Source organism: Cervus elaphus, chromosome 3 (genome assembly GCF_910594005.1).
Source record: "Cervus elaphus chromosome 3, mCerEla1.1, whole genome shotgun sequence".
Classification (NCBI taxonomy): Eukaryota; Metazoa; Chordata; class Mammalia; order Artiodactyla; family Cervidae; genus Cervus; species Cervus elaphus.
In genome coordinates, this window is record NC_057817.1 from 33,475,497 (window position 1) to 33,494,699 (window position 19,203).

A 19,203-nucleotide genomic window follows, 5' to 3' on the forward strand; every position below is an offset into this window, starting at 1 on the left:
AGCAGGGCCTCAGACAACTTTCAGGAATCATAGAATCTGTTTAATAATGAGACTGAAAAGCTGTGGTTAATTTGCTAGGTAACTAATTGTTTCCATTCTATCTTAATTATTCTTCCAGAAAACCTTTAAGAGCTATGTAGTATTCCACTGAAAGGACAGCCAGTAAACTTTTTTGCCTATTCCAAAGCCTTTCAGAGTTTTCCTATCACTATCTATATATCTGTGGGACTTCCCTATAGTTCAGATAGTAAAGAATCTGCCTACAATGCAGGAGACCCGGGTTCAATCCCTGGGTTAGTAACATCCCCTGGAGAAAGAAATGGCCGCCCGCTCCAGTATTCTTGCCTGGAGAATTCCATGGACAGAGTAGCCTGGTGGGGTACAGTCCATGGTGTTGCAAAGAGTTGGACATGACTAAACAACACACAGATGTCTGTACCTTATATATACAATATCTTGGAGAGGGGAAGCCCTTTCTGCATACAAAATGCAGAGGTCACAAAGAAAGTAACTGAGCTATAAATATTTTTTAACTCTCTATGACTTACAAAGTAGCAAAGTGCAGAAAAAAAAATTCAAATAGATGAAACTAACATTTGCTACACTGCCAGTTGCGACTACTATGACCTGACTCTCAAATTTGAGGTGGAAAGTTTTCAAAGTATTCCCTTGATTGTATTACCAGGATGCTCCATGCTTCCTTCTTGATAGTCCCCATTCCAAATTGTCCAAGAACCCTTGAGGCATTTAGCTCCGGAAGTGCCTGCTTCCAAACTCCAGGCAAAAGCGAACTTCCAAGTGAATTTAATCTGTTCACAGCAGGCTTTCATCCCACTGCGGTGCAGTTCCTGCTGCCGCCACACGGTGTCGCTGTTGAACACTGGCACTGCACAGTTTGTTAATCTGCCTCAACCACTCACTGGTCCACAACTCACAGGGTTGAAGCCACAGAGGAAGGATGGCTAGTGCGGGCAGTGCTATGGTGACTGTCACCTTGGGAGCCCAAGCAAGGAAGAGCAGTTTGCCAAAGCTTGTTCCCAACTCATGCCCTCCAGGCTGTCTGGCTTAGGCAGGACTCCAGTTACTACTGCACAGGGCATCAGGGTCAACTCTTTCCCTCCCTCCTCCACCCCACTGGGTATTTAAACCTGATATTGATGCCAGATCTCCATTCTGTATGTCCCTCATGGTGAGTTCCCCTTTAGGGAATCTATGAGCGAGGTTCTAAAAGGAGTAAAATTCCAAAGAGAAGGTACTGGTAGCAGAATTAATCCTCTCTTTATGATGCCTCTGCCAATTTGCCTGACTTTCTAACTGTTATTGTTTCAATACCCCAAGGGATGTTTGGCTTCAAACAGTCACACTAAACCACAAAAATGTTTCCGGTACAGTTCTCCCTTGAGGTGATGCTTGTATGTTTGGCTCCTATTTAGAACTTTAAAGAGGCCATTCATTCCATTGACTTTTTCTTGTTTGAAAGTTGCTAAACTGTATTCACAAAGAAACAGTTTAAAGTTCTGCTTACCCAGTCCTTGGCTACATAGCAGAGAGCTAATCTCCTTAATGAATCAAAAGCTTTTAAAAATCAGTAAGAAAACAATTTAAATCCCCATGAAAAATAGGCTACTAAAATGTAAAAAGAAGCTACCAGAAAAAGAAATAAACACTTGAAATGGTGCCCAATCTAATAATCTAACTCATGGGTAAATAAATGTAGTTTAGAACATTTATATAACTTTTAAAATTTTACTTTCATACTGGCAAAGATTAAAGCAGTTGCTAAGGTAATTCTGGTAAGGATGTAAGAAACAGCCATTTTGATATGCAGCTGATGACAGTGTAAATTGTTGCAAACTTTTTAGAGATAAATTTGGCAATATCTATTAATATTGTAAATACTCTTTAACTTTTGCCCATCAATTCCACATCTGTGAATTTTTCTAACTCACAGGAAGGTACAAAAATAAATGAGCAATATACTAACAGTCATCTATTCATCTCAGTTCGTATTCCTGTCTCTCTTTTTTCACTGCTTCTGCTTCCCTTAGGCTGTTTCTTTGTCTCTTCATACTATACTCTTGAACAGTCCTTATGTTAACACTTCCCCACAAGTAAACCCAGCCCCACCTCCCTATTTTTCATATTCAGGCTCCCAGTTAGCCTAGCTCTACATCCCAGATAGAAATTAGAGACATTTTCTGATCTTATGCACCAGAAAATTTTAATTGGAAGATTCTTGTTCAACCAAAGCTTGATTCTTCATAGCTAGTTCCAAAACAGGATGGGTAGCTTTTATATATTTTGTGAATTTGTTGTTGGTGTTGTTTAGTTGCTAAGTCTTGTCGGACTCTTTTGCAACACCATGGACTGTAGCCTGCCAGGCTTCTCTGTCTATGGGATTTCCCAGGCAACAGTGGGTTGCCATTTCCTTCTCCAGAGGATTTATGCTAGAGTCTGTCCTCAGGCCAATTTAATCATAAAAATCTATAGTGGTATAACCAGAAATATTTTCAAAATTATCCAAAACTTAAAAATAAGACAAAGAAAAGAAAGACATAATATCGGACTGGGACATTATTTATCAGTGCCACCCACAAATTATTTAATCATCTATAAGAACGTGTACTACTGACTATGTGTGTTAGTTGCTTAGTCGTGTCCAACTGTTTTTGTGACCCCATGAACTGTAGCCTGCCAAGCTCCTCTGTCCATAGAATTGTCCAGGCCAGAATGCTGGAGTGGGTAGCCATTCCCTTTTCCAGGAGATCTTCCCAACCCAAGGATCAAACCTGGGTCTCCTGCGTTTCAGGCAGTTTCTTTACCATCTGAGCCACTAGGGAAATCTACTACTGACTATATAGGCCCAGATTTTGTGATAGTCCATAGCTTATTATAATATACATAATTACATTTGTAATATTTAAATGTAATATGTACTTATATATTTACATATGCTATTTGTAATGTGTAATTGCATATTTATATATGAAATGAATAATTTTTATATATAATGTGTAAATATTGGAAATCATAATTTTAAATATCACATGTTAAGTGTTAATTTATAGTTTTTTGTCTGAGAAGCAAATTACTTCTGCCCAGTCAAAATAAAACCTCAAAAGCTTTATATTTAATTTAGCAATCTTATTCTATCGTTCTTTTATGTTATTATTGTTCAGTCCCAAATTGTGTCCAACTATTTGCAACCCCATGAACTGCAGCATGCCACACTTCTCTGTCTTTCACTATCTCCCTGAGTTTGCTCAGATTCATGTCCACTGAGTCAGTGATGCCATCCACCCATTTCATCCTATGTCACCCTCTTCTCCTCTTGTCCTCAACCTTTCCTTGGATCAGGATCCCTTTCAATGAGTCAGCTCTTTGCATCAAGTGGTCAAAGTATTGGAGCTTCAGCTTCAGCCTCAGTCCTTCAAATGAATATTCAGGGTTGATTTCCTTTAGGATTGACTGGTTGGATCTCCTTGCTGTCCAAGGGACTCTCAAGAGTCTTCTCCAACACCACAGTTCAAAAGCATCAATTCTTCAGTGCTCAGATTTCTTTATGGTCCAACTCTCACATCCATACATGACTACTGGAAAAACCATTGCTTTGACTATATGGAACATTGTCAGTAAAGTGATGTCTCTGATTTTTAATACACTGTCTAGGTTTGTCATAGCTTTTCTTCCAAGGAGCAAGCGTCTTTTAATTTTATGGCTGCAGTCACCATCTGAATTATTTCTACATTTTCCCCATCTATTTGCCTTAAAGTGGTAGGACCAGATGCCATGATCTTAGTTTTTTGAATGTTGAGTTTTAAGTCAGCTTTTTCACTCTCCTCTTTCACCTTCATCAAGAGACTCTTTAGTTCCTCTTCCCTTTCTGCCACTTAAGTGGCATCATTTGTGTATATGTGGTTGTTGGTATTTCTTCTGGCAATCTTGATACCAGCTTGTAATTCATCCAGCCTGGCATTTCACATGATGTACTCTGCATATGTTAAGTAAGCAGAGTGACAATACACTGCCTTGATGTACCCCTTTCCCAATTTGAACCAGTCTGTTGTTCCATGTCCAGTTCTAACTGTTGCTTCTTGTCCTGCATACAGGTTTCTCAGGAGGCAGGAAGGTGAGAGTCCCATCTCTTTAAGTTTGTTGTGATCCACACAGTCAATAGCTTTAGCATAGTCTGTGAAGCAGAAGTAGACTTTTTTTGGAATTCCCTTGCTTTTTCTATGATACAGCATATGTTGGCAATTTGACCTCTGGTTCCTCTGTCTTTTCTAAATCCAGCTTGTACATCTGGAATTTCTCAGTTCATGTACTGCTGAAGCCTAGCTTGAAGGATTTTGAGCATAATCTTACTGGTATATGAAATGAGTACAATTGTATAGTAATTTGAACATTCTTTGGCATTGCCTTTCTTTGGGATTGGAATGAAAACTGACCTTTTCCGGTCCTATAGCCGTTGCTGAGTTTTTCAAATTTGCTGGCATAATGAGTGCAGCACATTAACAGTATCATCTTTCAGGATTTGAAATAGCTCAGCTGGAATTCTATCACCTCCACCAATTTTGTTCATAGTACGCTACCTAAGGCCCACTTGACTTCACACTCCAGGATGTCTGGCTCTAGGTGAGTAACCACACCTTTGTGGTTATCTGGGTCATGAAGATCTTTTTTGTACAATTTTTCTGTGTATTCTTGCCACCTTTTTATTCTTTTTAAAATGCTGATAAACAGCCAGTCCCCAAAAATGCCTTTTAAACTGGTTTTACTATCTTACTTCAGATTGGCTGTGTATTACCTTGAGCTTATTACTTCTATTAAGAAAACTCTAAGATGTGAAATTCCTACCACTGTTATGATATTTTATGTTACCATATTCACTGTTCCCTCAAGCATAGATTATTTTTTATCTTTGATTCTCAACCTCTTGTTCATAATATGAACACTCTGGACACAAAATAATTTTTGATACTTTTTTTGTGGGCAAAATTTTTGATACATTTTTATGGACAAATATGTAAAGTCCAATTTTCAAACGTATCACATAGATCAAACAAAACATCTGAGAACGAGATAGGTCTCTGACTACTAGCTGGTACCTATTTCGTTCTCGGGCTTTGGGAAAAAACTAGGTCTATATGACTATCTCAGCACTTGGAAACTGGATGTCAGAGGAAATAGAATGTACTGTCCATGCCTGTTGAGAAGATGGCTCTTCTCAGTAGCTGAGAAGCAGTCTTTTCAGCTTGGGGAAGCAGCTTACTTTTCACTTTTCACACATCAAAGTTTACATCTGAGGTATAGGTATGTTTTCCTGTGGAAAAGCATGAAGGTTTGGAAGAGTGGAAAGCAAAGTGTGAAATCTAGTTTTCATTGAAAGTTTCCAAAGATCTCTTTGGCACACAATGTCCTTATTCCTGGATCTTTTCTCTTAAGAGACTTGCGGTGGAGCCCTCTGTGTGGCCCACAGGCCTGAGGAGGCAGAATCTCCCCATTTCCCGCAGCGTATGAGCGACGACTGGCAGGTGTGACGTACCACAGCTTTGTAACCTTGTGGAATCAGATGCCTGATGTGGATGCCTCCTGTCTGCATAGCTCCTCTGGGGGCCAGGGCAGTTTTCCTTCAGACATCTCTGATCAGTTCTGCCCAATTTCTTGCCTGACTCCCAGTCCTACTCCCTGACCCCCTTGAGGGTTCTTCTTAGGCATACTTCTTAATAAAGCATTCCTACACAAATTCTGCTTAGAATTTGCTTCTAGGGAACCCGACTTCAGATACTAAGTTTGCCTCAGCTTCCCAGGTGGCACTAGTGGTAAAGAGCCCCCCTGCCAATGCAGGAGCCATAAGAAATGTGGGTTCGATCCCTGGGTTGGGAAGATCCCCTGGAGGAGGGCGTGGCAACCCATTCCAGTATTCTTGCCTGGAGAATCCTATGGACAGAGGAGCCTGGAGGGCTACCGTCCACTGGGTCTCAGAGTCGGACAAGGCTGAAGTGACTTAACACACACACACTTTATAAAATAAATGATCTGAGCTTTTTGAGCTTTCTAACAAATGAAAATCCTGGGGATTTTGTGTTCTTTTGGGTTGTTGGGGAGGGGAGTGGTGGTAGTCCTGGGGGACCTTCTTCCCCTCATTCAAAGTCAAAAAACAATGATGAAATATCCTTATCAATTTTCCAGAGTTTCTCTTCTCTGAACAAGATAGCCACAAAACAAATGACACAGAACAATGCATTTTGTAAGAAAGGGCCCACACAAATGACAACAGGATTTCCAAGTACCCCCAACAAGCCCACTCAGGCCCCTCTCAGAATCCTCTGGAAACCTTCCTAGGCCACATCCTCTTTTCACATAATGCCCTTGCAGGAGACACTGCAGTGTTTGTGTGTGTTATGTGGAGTGAATGGCAAATGCTGTATTGCCTTCAAACTGAAATGGCCAACTAAATATCCTTCAGATCATAAGTTAATGACCAGTCACAGTTCAGTTCAATAGGTCAGTCTTGTCCGACTTTTTGCAATCCCATGGACTGCAGCATGCCAGGCTTCCCTGTCCATCACCAACTCCCAGAGCTTGCTCAAACTCATGTCCATTGAGTTGGTGATGCCATCCAACCATCTCATCCTCTGTCATCCCCTTCTCCTCCTGCCCTCAATCTTTCCCAGCATCAGGGTCTTTTCCAATGAGTCAGTTCTTTACATCAGGTGGTCAAAGTATTGAAGTTGCAGCTGTCACATCAGTGTTTAAAATTCTCCAGTGGCTTCCTGTATTACTCACAGAAAAAGCTGAAGTCCTTCTCTAAATGAGGTGTTTCTATGGTATTTTTAAATTTTATCTATCCACCCCAATCTGGCCTCCCTGTTCCTTAAACATATCAGGCATGCTCTGACCTCAGGGCCTTTGCACTTGTTATCCTTTCTCTTGATTAAAGTGAAAGAGGAGAGTGAAAAACCTGGCTTAAAACAACATACAAAAAACCAAGATCATGGCACCCAGCCCCATCACTTCATGACAAATAGATGGGGAAACAATGGACACAGTGAGAGACTTTATTTTCTTGGTCTCTAAAATCACTGCAGATGGTGACTACAGCCATGAAATTAAAAGATTCTTGCTCCTTGGAAGAAAAGCTATGACCAGCCTAGACAACCTACTAAAAAGCAGAGACATTACTTTGCCAACAAAGGTCCATTTAGTCAGAGATATGGTTTTTCCAGCAGTCATGTGTAGATGTGAAAACTGGACCATAAAGAAAGCTGAGCATCCAAGAATTGATGCTTTCGAACTGTGGTGTTGGAGAAGACTCTTGAGAGTCCCTTGGACTGCAAGGAGATCCAACCAGTCCATCCTAAAGGAAATCAGTCCTGAATATTCATTGGAAGGACTGATGCTGAAGCTGAAACTCCAATACTTTGACCACCTGATGTGAAGAACTGACTCACTGGAAAAGACCCGGATGCTGAAAAAGATTGAAGGCAGGAGGAAAAGGGGACGACAGAGGATGAGATGGCTGGATAGCATCACCGACTGGATGGACATGAGTTTGAGCAAGCTCTGGGAGTGGGTGATGGACAGGGAGGCCTGGGGTGCTGCAGTTCATGGGGTCACAAAGAATCAGACACGACTGAGTGACTGAACTGAACTGAATTGATTCTTTCTCTTGTTATCCTTTTCTCATACTTATCCACATGGCAGTTAACCTCTTTGCTTTCAGATCTCTTTCTCTAAGACCTTCTCTGACCATTCTGTTTAAAAATAGCAACTCATCTAACACTCATACCTCACTCTATATTGTTGTTCAGTCACTAAGTCGCATCTGACTCTTTGCAACCCCATGAACTGCAGCACACCAGGCTTCCCTGTCCTTCAGTATCTCTCAGAGTTTGTTCAAATTCATGTCCATCGTGTCAGTGATGCTATCTAACCATCTCATCTTCTGCCTCCCTCTTCACCTTTTGCCTTCAATCTTTCCCAGCATCATGGTCTTTTCCAAAGAGTTAGCTCTTCATAGCATGTGGCCAAAGTATTTGGAGGTTTGACTTCACCAATAGACTTCCAATTCAGGCTTGATTTCCTTTAGAACTGACTGGCTTAAGCTCTTTGCAGTCCAAAGGACTCTCAGGAGTCTTCTCCAGCACCATAATTCAAAAGCAGCAATTCCTCAGCACTCAGCCTTCATTATGGTCCAACTCTCACATCTGTACATGACTATTGGAAAAACCATAGTTTTGACTATACAGACCTCTGTCAGCGAAGTGATGTCTCTGCTTTTTAATATGCTGTCTGTGTTTTTCATAGCTTTACTTCCAAGGAGCAAATATCTTTCAATTTCATGGCTATATTTACCGTCCATAGTGATTTTGAAGCCGAAGAAATGAAAATCTGTCTGCTTCCATTTTTTCCCCTTCTATTTGCCATGAAGTGATGGGACCAGACAGCCTGATCTTAGCTTTTTGAATGTTGAGTTTTAAGTCTGCTTTTTCACTCTCCTCTTTCACCCTCATCAAGAGGCTAGTTCCTCTTCATTTAACTCATGTCCATCCAGATGGTGATGCTATCCAGCCATCTCATCCTCTGTCATCCCCCTTTCCTCCTGCCTTCAATCTTTTTTCAGCATCAGGGTCTTTTCCAGTGAGTCAGTTCACATCAGGTGGTCAAAGTATTGGAGTTACAGCTTCAGCATCAGTCCTTCCAAAGTGGTATCACCTGCATATCTGAGGTTGTTGAGATTTCTCCCTGCAATCTTGATTCCAGCCTATGATTCATTCAGCCAGGCATTTCATGTGATGTACTCTGCATATAAGTTGAACAAACAGGCTGTAACAACATACAGCCTTTTGTACTCCTTTCCCAATTTTGAAGCAATTCATTGTTCCATGTCTAGTTCTAACTTGCTTCTTGACCTGCATACACGTTTCTCAGGAGACAGGTAAGGTGGTCTGGTATTCTATCTCATTAAGAGTTTTCCACAGTTCATTGTGATCTGCACAGTCAAAGGCTTTCATGTAGTTAATGAAGCAGAAGTAGATATTTTTCTGGAATTTCCTTGCTTTCTCTATGATCCAGTGAATGTTGGCAATTTGATCTGTGGTTCCTCTGCCTTTTCAAAACCTAGTTTGTAATCTGGAAGTTCTCAGTTCATATGCTACTGAAAGCTTTTGAGCGTGATCTTACTGGCATACAAAATGAGCACAGCTGTGTGATAGTTTGAACATTCTTTGGCATTGCCCTACATCACTTATCTTATTTTCTTTTTGTTGCTAGAATTCTTATCTCCATCTGAAATGCTTTATTTTGTTCATTTGTTTAAGATATGTCTGTCCCTATCTGAAATGTAACTCATAGAGGGCAGTGCAAGTATGCTCAGTTGCTCAGTCATGTCCAACTCTATGAGACCCAATGGACTGGAGCCCACTAGGCTCCTCTGTCCATGGGATTTTCCAGGCAAGAATACTGGAGCTGATTGCCATTTCCTCATCCACGGCATAGAAGGCAGGGTTATGTCTATTTCATTCACTGCTGTAATCCCAGCAACTGGAACAGGGTAGGTGTTCAATAAATATTTGTTGAATGAGTAAATTAATGTGTTTACATGATATCATTTTCCTCCTTAAAGTGTGATGATTAGATTCAGCATTCAGTATTATGCTTCCAGATATGTTTTTCTCTCCCTTTACAAAATCTTTCAATTTAACTTGAAATATTTTTCTTGATAGCTATTTTAAAAATTATCAGCACCTCCTTGCAACAAGGCAAACTTTGTACAGATGCATTAAGAAGTAATTAACAATCTTCTCTTATAGTCTGCTTTCTGAGGCAGTAGTAATTAATACTTTTTCCTTACACTCATACAGATCTCAAATAGATGTGGGGCTGAATTTGTTTTTAGACCACTAGACTAGTACTAAACATGAGAAATACACATTTAAGTATGGTGGTTACACACATAGATTCCAAAAATATGTATTGGCTCTGCAAGCTCAAACATGTTACTTAATATTTTGATGCTTGGTTTGGCCTTTGGGGTAGTAATGACAGAACCATTCCATAGGCTTCCTGGGGGATTAAATGACTTAATTAAAACAACAACCAAAACTTAGAATAGTATATATTGTACTGTAAATACAAAGTACATTATCTAATTTTTTTCCCCACTTAACAGTAGAGCTTGGATATCCCTTCAACAAAGTACCTATAGATTTAACTCATTCTGTGAATAATTTCATAGCAATTCCTGGTATGGAAAAGCCAGAGAAATAATTTTTTTCAGTCTTTCCCCTAATGATGGACATACAGATTTTTACAGTTTTTACCAGTGTATACAGGACTACAATAAATATGTAAGACTGCAGGTCCTTGAAAATTGATGTTTTATTTCTCTAGGATAAAAATCTCAGAAGTGAGATTGCTGGGCTGAAAAGTCTGTGCTTATTTATTTTTAATAGAAATTGAAAAATTACTCTCTAAATTATTATAATAATCCACTTCCTCACAAATAATATATATCTGCCCCTTTTCTGCATCTTCACTAGAACTGGATACTGGGACACGTTAAAATATATATATATATATTTATTTATTTCACTGGACTGGGTCTTCGCTGCAGCATGCTGGCTTTTAGGTAGCAGCATGCAGAGTCTTATTTGCAGCATATGGGATCTAGTTCCCTGACAAGGGATCAAACCTGGGTCCTCTGCATTGGGAACTCAGAGGTATAGCCACTGGACCACCAGGGGAAGTCTGACACTTATGAAGTTTTGCCAAGTTGTAACCAATAAATAGGATCTTGTTTTTATTTTAAATTTCTAAACTGTTAATCAAATTCATCATTTTTTCATATATTAGCAGTTTTCATTTCCTTTTTAATGAAAAGCCTATTCATATTCTTTACCAATTGTCCAATAGGATTTTAAAAATTGATTCCTATAAAAAAGAACAAAGGAACACTTTATTACATGTATTATAAAATATTTATTACATGTATTGTAAAATATTCCCAGGCTGCTATGTTCGTTTTGGGACTTTGTGATATATTGAATCCTTTTATTTTCTGCTTTCATATAATCAAATATAGCTATTTTTACTAGATGGCTTTAGGTTTTTCTGTATTTCTAGACTTTATAAAGAAATTCTCTCTTAATACCAAGTAATAAAAATATCTTCTTAAAATTTCATCTAATGTGTTTGGTGTTCATATTTTGTTTAGAATATTTAAGGTCTTCAACCCATGTGAAGTAAATTTGTGTGTGTGAGAGGTGGGGATATAACTTTCCATATAGATTAATGGGTTGGTAAGTCAGTACCACTTATCATATAAACCACTCTGTCCACTTTTTGTTAAGTTTTCAAGTATACTTTGATCTGTTTCTGGGCTTTCTATTCTTCCTATCAATTTTTCTAGTCCTATACTAAAGCCATCTAATTTACAGTTGTTCTTTTCTAATTTACCATCTTAACATTTTTTAATTTTCTAAATGTTTTTTATTTATTTTGCTGCATGTAATCTTAGTTGCAGACATGGGATCTTTAGTTGTGGCATGCAGGCATGAGGACTCTTAGTTGCAGCATGTGGGATATAGTTTCCCAAGCAAAGATCAAAGCTGGGCCCCCTGCACTGGGAGAACTGAGTCTTAGCCACTAGACCACCAGGGAAGTCCCAGTTGTTTTATTTTTTATTTTAAAAACAGTTTGAATTTACTTATGACATTTTCCTTTTTTAGCTTTGTTGAAGTAAAATTGACAAAAGTGTAATATGTCTAAAGTGTAACATCACCAGTAAACATATATGTACATTGCAAAAGAATTCTTCTTGTCTAGTAAATTAACACTCCATCACCTCAAATATTTATCCTTTTGTGTGTGTGAAAGAGAAAACAGATAAGTTCTACTCTCTTAGTGAATTTCAATTACACAACACAGTGCTACCAGCTATAGTTACCGTCATTTCATGCTTTAATAATTGGGAAGGCAAGTCCCTCTTAATCCTTCTTTTAAAAAAGTATTGGTTACTTTTAGATACTTAATCTTGCCTCTTGATTCTAAAATAAATTTTCCCAGATTTTTTAAAGCCTTTTGGAATTCATGATGGAATGGCAGTACACTAATCTTATTTTTTAGAGTATTAAGAATAGACTTTAAAATATTGAGTCTTCAGTTCAATCACTCGTTCATGTCTGACTCTTTGTAATCCCATGGACTGCAGCATGCCAGGCTTCTCTGTCCATCACCAAATCCTGGAGCTTTCTCAAACTTGTCCATCGAGTTGGTGATGCCATCCAGCCATCTGATCATCTGTCATCCCCTTCTCTTTCTGCTTTCAATCTTTCCCAGCATCAGGGTCTTTTCAAATGAGTCAGTTCTTTGAATCAGGTGGCCAAAGTATTGAAGCTTCAGCTTCAGCATCAGTCCTTCCAATGAATATTCAGGACTGATTTGGATTTACTAGCTTGATCTCCTTGCAGTCCAAGAAACTCTCAAGAGTCTTGTCCAATACCACAGTTCAAAAGCATCAATTTTTGGGCTCTCAGCTTTCTTTACGTCCAACCCTCACATCCATACATGACTACTGAAAGAATTATAGCTTTGACTAGATGGACCTTTATCAGCAAAGTAATGTCTCTGCTTTTTAACATGCTGTCTAGTTTTGTCACAGTTTTTCTTCAAAGGAGCAAGTGTCTTTTAATTTCATGGCTGCAGTCACCATCTGCAGTGATTTTGGAGCCCAAGACTTCCACCCATCCAAAACAAAAATATCTCTCAATTTATGTAGATCTTATTGTATATCTTTCAGAAAGATTTTACAATCTGCTTCATATAGGTTCTCTACCTTCCCTTTAAAGTTATTCCTAAGAAATTTATAGAGCAACAGGAGGGCCCGGATGTCATGTGTGATAACACTAAGTGATGGTCTAGGAATATATCCTAATCAGGCCTCTTAGTCACTTGACCTCTCCACCGTCAATGCTTTTGTTTTTTGTTTTTAATTGAAGGATAATTGCTTTACAGAATCTTGTTGTTTTCTGTCAAACATCAACATGAATCAGTCATAGGTATACATATATCCCTCCCTTTTGAAACTCCCTGCCATCTTCCTCCCCATCCCACCTCTCTAGGTTGATACAGACCCCTGTTTGAGTTTCCTGAGCCATACAGCAAATTCCCGTTGGCTATCTATTTTACATATGGTAATGTGAGTTTCCATGTTACTCTTTCTACACATCCCACCCTCTCCTCATGTCCATAAATCTATTTTCCATCTCTGTTTGCTGCCCTGTAAATAAGTTCTTCAGTGCCACTCTTCTAGATTCCGTATATACGTGTTAGAGTACAACTAAAAACATCTTTCTCTTTCTGACTCACTTCACTCTGGATAATAGGTTCTAGGTTCATTACCTCATCAGAACTGACTCAAATGTGTTCCTTTTTATGGCTGAGCAATATTTCATTGTGTATATGTACCACAGCTTCTTTATCCATTCACCTGTCGATGGACATCTAGGTTGCTTCCAAGTTCTTGCTACTGTAAATAGTGCTGCAATGAACAATGGGATGCATGTGTCTCTTTCAATTTTGGTTTCCTCAGGGTAAATGCCTAGGAAGGGATTGCTGGGTCATATGGTGGTTTTATTCCTAGTTGTTTAAGGAATCTCCATACCATCTTCCATAGCGGCTGTGACAATTTACATTCCCTCCAACAGTGCAAGAGTGTTCCCTTTTCTCCATTTCCAGCATTTATTGTTTGTAGATTTTTTGATGATGGCCATTCTGACTGGTGTGAGGTGATATCTCATTGTAGTTTTGATTTGCATTTCTCTAATAATGAGCGATGTTGAGCATTTTTCTTGTGTTTGTTAGCCATCTGAATGTCTTCTTTGGAGAAATGTCTGCTTAGATCTTTTTCCCACTTTTTGATTGGGTTGTTTGGTTTTCTGGTATTGAGCTGTATGAGCTGCTTGTATATGTTTGGAAATTGATCCTTTGTCAGTTGTTTCATTTGCTGCCTGTTTTCTCCCATTCTGAGGGTTGTCTTTTCACCTGGATTATAGTTTCCTTTGCTGTGCAAAAGCTTTTGAGTTTAATCAGGTCCCACTTGCTTAGTTTTTTGTTTTTTTTTTTTAAATTTCCATTACTCTAGGAGGTGGATCATAGAGGATCTTGCTTTAATTTATGTCATCGAGTGTTCTACCTATGTTTTCCTCTAAGAGTTTTATAGTTTCTGGTCTTGCATTTAGGTCTTTAACCCATTTTTAGTTTATCTTTGTGTATGGTGCTAGGAAGCATTCTAATTTCATCCTTTTACATGTAGCTGTCCAGTATTCCCAGTACCATTTAATGAAGAGGCTGTCTTTGCCCCATTGTATATTCTTGCCTCCTTTGTCAAAAGTAAGGTACCCATAAGTGCATGGGTTTATTTCTGGGCTTTCTATCTTGTTCCCTTGGTCTCTATTTCTGTTTTTGTGCCAGTACCATACTGTCTTGATGACTGTAGCTTTGTCATATAATCTGAAGTCAGGAAGGCTGATTCCTCCAGCTCCATTCTTCTTTCTCAAGACTGCTTTGGCTATTCTGGGTCTTTTGTGTTACCATATGAATTGTGAAATATTTTGTTCTAGTTCTGTGAAAAATGCCATTGGTAATTTGATAGGGATTGCAGTGAATCTGTAGATTGCATTCGATAGTATAGTCATTTTCACAATATCGATTCTTCCTACCCAGGAACATGGAATATCTCTCCATCTGTTTATGTCATCTTTAATTTCTTTCATTAGTGTCTTATAATTTTCTATGTACAGTTCTTTTGTCTCCTTAGGTTAAGTTTATTCCTAGATATATAGTTCATTTTGTTGCAATGGTGAATGTGATTGATTCCTTAATTTCTCTTTCTGATTTTTCATTGTTTGTATATAGAAATGCAAGTGATTTCTGTGTATTGATTTTGTATCCTGAAACTTTGTAAGTTCACTGATTAGCTCTAGTAATTTTCTGATACTATCTTTAGGGTTTTCCATGTACAGTATCATGTCATCTGCAAACAGTGAGAGCTTTACTTCTTCTTTTCTGATCTGGATTCCTTTTATTTCTTTTTCTTCTCTGATTGCTGTAGCTAGGACTTCCAAAATTATGTTGAATAACAGTGGTGAAAGTGGACACCCTTGTCCTGTTGCTGATCTTAGGGGGAATGATTTCAGTTTTTCACCACTGAGAATAATGTTTGCTGTAGGCTTATCATATACAGCCTCTACTATGTTGAGGTAGGTTCCTTCTGTGCCCAGTTTTTGAAGAGGTTTAATCATAAATGGGTGCTGAATTTTGTCAAATGCTTTTTCTGCATCTATTGAGATTATCATATGATTTTTATCTCTCAATTTGTTAATATGGTATCTCACATTGATTGATTTGTGTGTATTGAAGAATCCTTGCATCCCTGGAATAAACTCGATTATGGTGTATGAGCTTTTTGATGTGTTGCTGAATTATGTTTGCTAAAATTTTGATGAGGATTTTTGCATCTATGTTTATCAGTGATATTGGCCTGTAGCTTTCTTTTTGTTGTCTTTGTCTGGTTGTGGTATCAAGATGATAGTGGCCTCATAGAATGAGTTTGGAATTGTTCCTTCCTCTGCAATTTTTTGAAAGAGTTTTAGAAGGACAGGCATTAGCTCTTCTCCAGATATTTGATAGAATTCTTCTGTGAAGCCATCTGGTCCTGGGCTTTTGTTTTATGGGTTTTGATCACAGCTTCAATTTTGGTGCTTGTAATTGGGTTGTTCATAATTTCTATTTCTTCCCGTTCAGTCTTGGAAGATTGAGCTTTTCTAAGAATCTGTCCATTTCTTACGGGTTATCCATTTTATTGCCATATCATTTTTCATAGTAGTCTATTATAATCCTTTGTGCTTCTGTATTGTCTGTTGTAACCTCTCCTTTTTCATTTCTAATTTTGTTGATTTGATTCTTCTCTCTTTTATTCTTGATGGGTCTGGCTAAAGGTTTGTTAATTTTATCTTCTCAAAGAATCAGCTTTTAGTTTTATTAATCTTTACTATTGTTTTCTTTTTCATTTATTTCTGCTCAGATCTTTATGATTTTTTCCTTCTACTAATTTTGGTTTTTTTTTTAATGTTGTTGTTCTTCTTTTTCCAGTTATTTTAAGTGTAGAGTTAAGTTGTTTATTTGATGTTTTTCTTGTTTCTTGAGGTAGGATTGTATTGCTATAAACTTCCCTCTTAGAACTGCTTTTGCTGCATCTCATAAGTTTTGAGATGTTGTGTTTTCATTGTCATTTGTTTCTAGAAATTTTTTTATTTCCCTTTTGATTTCTTCAGTTGGTTGAAGAAACAAACTGTTGGTTATTTAGAAACGTGTTATTTAATCTCCATGTGTTTGTGTTTCTTACAGTTTTTTCTTGTAATTGATATCTAGTCTCATAGCATTGTGGCTGGAGAAGATATTTAATACAATTTCAATTTTCTTAAATTTACTGAGGTTTGATTTGTGACCCAAGATGTGCTCTATCTTGGAGAATGTTCCATGTGCACTTGAGAAGAAGGTGTATTCTTCTGCATTTGGATGGAATGTCCTGCAGATATCAATGAGATCCATCTTGTCTAATGCATCATTTAAGACGTGTTTCCTTATTAACTTTCTGTTTTGATGATCTGTCCATTGGTGTGAGTGGGGTGTTAAAGTCTCCTACTATTATTGTGTTACTGTCAATGTCTCCTTTTATGTCTGCTAATGTTTGTCTTATGTATTCAGGTGCACCTATGTTGGGTGCATAGATAATTACAATTGTTATGTCTTCCTCTTGGATTGATCCCTTGATCATTATGTAGTGTTATTCCTTATCTCTTGTAATATTCTTAATTTTAAGGTCTATTTTGTCTGATATGAGCATTGCTACTTCAGCTTTCTTTTGCTTCCCATTTGCATGGAATATACTTGTCCATACTCTCACTTTCAGTCTATATGTGTCTTTAGGTCTGAAGTGGGTTTCTTGTAGACAGCATAAACGTGTGTCTTGTTTTGTATCCATTCAGCCAGTCTGTGTCTTTTGGTTGGAGTATTTAATCTGCTTACATTTAAAGAAGTTATTGATATACATGTTCCTATTGCAATTTTCTTAATTGTTTGAGGTTGATTTTGTAGATGTTTTTTCTTCTTTTGTGTTTCTTGACTATATAAATCTGTTTAACATTTGTTGTAAATCTGGTTTGGTGGTACTGAATTCTCTAAACTTTTGCTTGTCTGAGAAGAATTTTATTTCTCTATCAATTTTGAATGAGATCCTTGCCTGGCACAGTAGTCTTGGTTGTAGATTTTTCCCTTTCAGTACTTTAAATATATCCTGCCAATCCCTTCTGGCCTGCAGAGTTTCTGTTGAAAGATCAGCTGTTAAGCTTATGTTGTTTCCCTTGTATATTACTTGTTGCTTCTCCCTTGCTGCTTTTAATATTCTTTCTTTGTGTTTAGTCTTTGTTAGTTTGATTAGTATGTGTCTTGGTGTGTTTCTCCTTGGGTGTATCCTGTATGGGACTCTTTGTGCCTCTTGGACTTGATTGACATTTTCCTTTTCCATGTTGGGGAAATTTTCAACTATAATCTCTTCAAAAATTTTCTCATACCCTTTCTTTTTCTCTTCTTCTTCTGGGACCCCTATAATTCAAATGTTGGTACATTTGATACTGTCCCAGAGGTATCTGAGACTATCCTCAGTTCTTTTCATTCTTTTTACTTTATTCTGCTCTTCAGAAGTTATTTCCACCATTTTATCTTCCAGCTCACTAATTCATTCTTCTGCTTCAGATTTTTCTGCTATTGATTCCTTCTAGAGTATTTTCAATTTCAGTAATTGTATTGTTTGTCTCTGTATGTTTATTCTTCCATTCTTCTAGGTCTTTATTAAGTGATTCTTGCATTTTCTCCATTTTGTTTTCAAGGTTTTTGATCATCTTTACTATCATTATTCTGAATTCTTTTTCAGTTTGCCTATTTCCTTTTCATTTATTTGGACTTCTGTATTTCTAGTTTGTCCCTTCATTTGTGCAGTATTTCTCTCCCTTTTCATTACTTTTTTAAACTTATTGTGTTTGAGGTCTCCTTTTCCCAGGCTTCAAGGTTGAATTCTCTCTTCCTTTTGGTTTCTGCCCTCTTAAGGTTGGTCCAGTGGTTTGTGTAAGCTTCATGTAGGGTGAGATTTGTCCTGAGTTTTTGCTTGTGTGTTTGTTTTCCCTCTGATAGACAAGGCTGAGTGAGGTGGTAATCCTCTCTGATGATGATTGGATTTGTATTTTTGTTTTGTTTGTTGTTTAGATGAGGCATTCTGCATAGGGTGCTACTCGTGGTTTGGTGATGCCAGTCTTGCATTGAAGTGGTTTTTTTTGTATGAGTTCTCACCATTTGATACTCCCTAGGGTTAGTTCTCTGGTATCTAGGGTCTTGGAGTCAGTGCTCCCACTCCAAAGGCTCAGGGCTTGATCTCTGGTCAGGAATGAACATTCCACAAGTGGTTTGTTATGGCATTAAGTGAGATTAAAACAAATATCCAAAAACAAGAAACCAAAGATGAACCCCAGAAAAATGGCAGTTACAAAATCAGGTAAATAATAATTAAAATAATGGAACATACACATATACATATATACCCATGAGCAAAGTCAAAACAATCCAACAAAAATAAAGGACAGGATATTGACCCGGTGAACAAAGGAAATAAAATGTTTTATTTACCAGTTAAGAACAAAACTAACTTAAGTACAAACTGGAAAACAAAACTAGAGCAAAGTGCCAAATGGGGAATAAAGCAATGAAAACAAAACTATAACAACAATGAAAAATGTGACTGAGGGAAAAAAAGCAAATCTCAAAAGCTTAATTAGACTTCATAGTGCCAATAAAATCAACAACTACACCAGAGGGGGGAAAAAAGGAAAACAAAAGAAAAAAAATCCAAAGAATCTACAGAGCAAGTCAAAACATAAGAATAATAAATGTTTTTCTTGAATCACTGCTGTCAGAGTCCTTTCCCTTACTGGGAGTCACAGTCCACCTCACCTCCCTAGGATGCCCTCCAAAGCTTTGCTGATGTCTGGACCTGCTGTGGGGGCAGCTCAGATTCTAATCTGGTCCTACTCCTGTGTGTTCTTGCCCCCAATGTCCACAGCCATCAGAACTAGTGCATCTTTTGTGGGA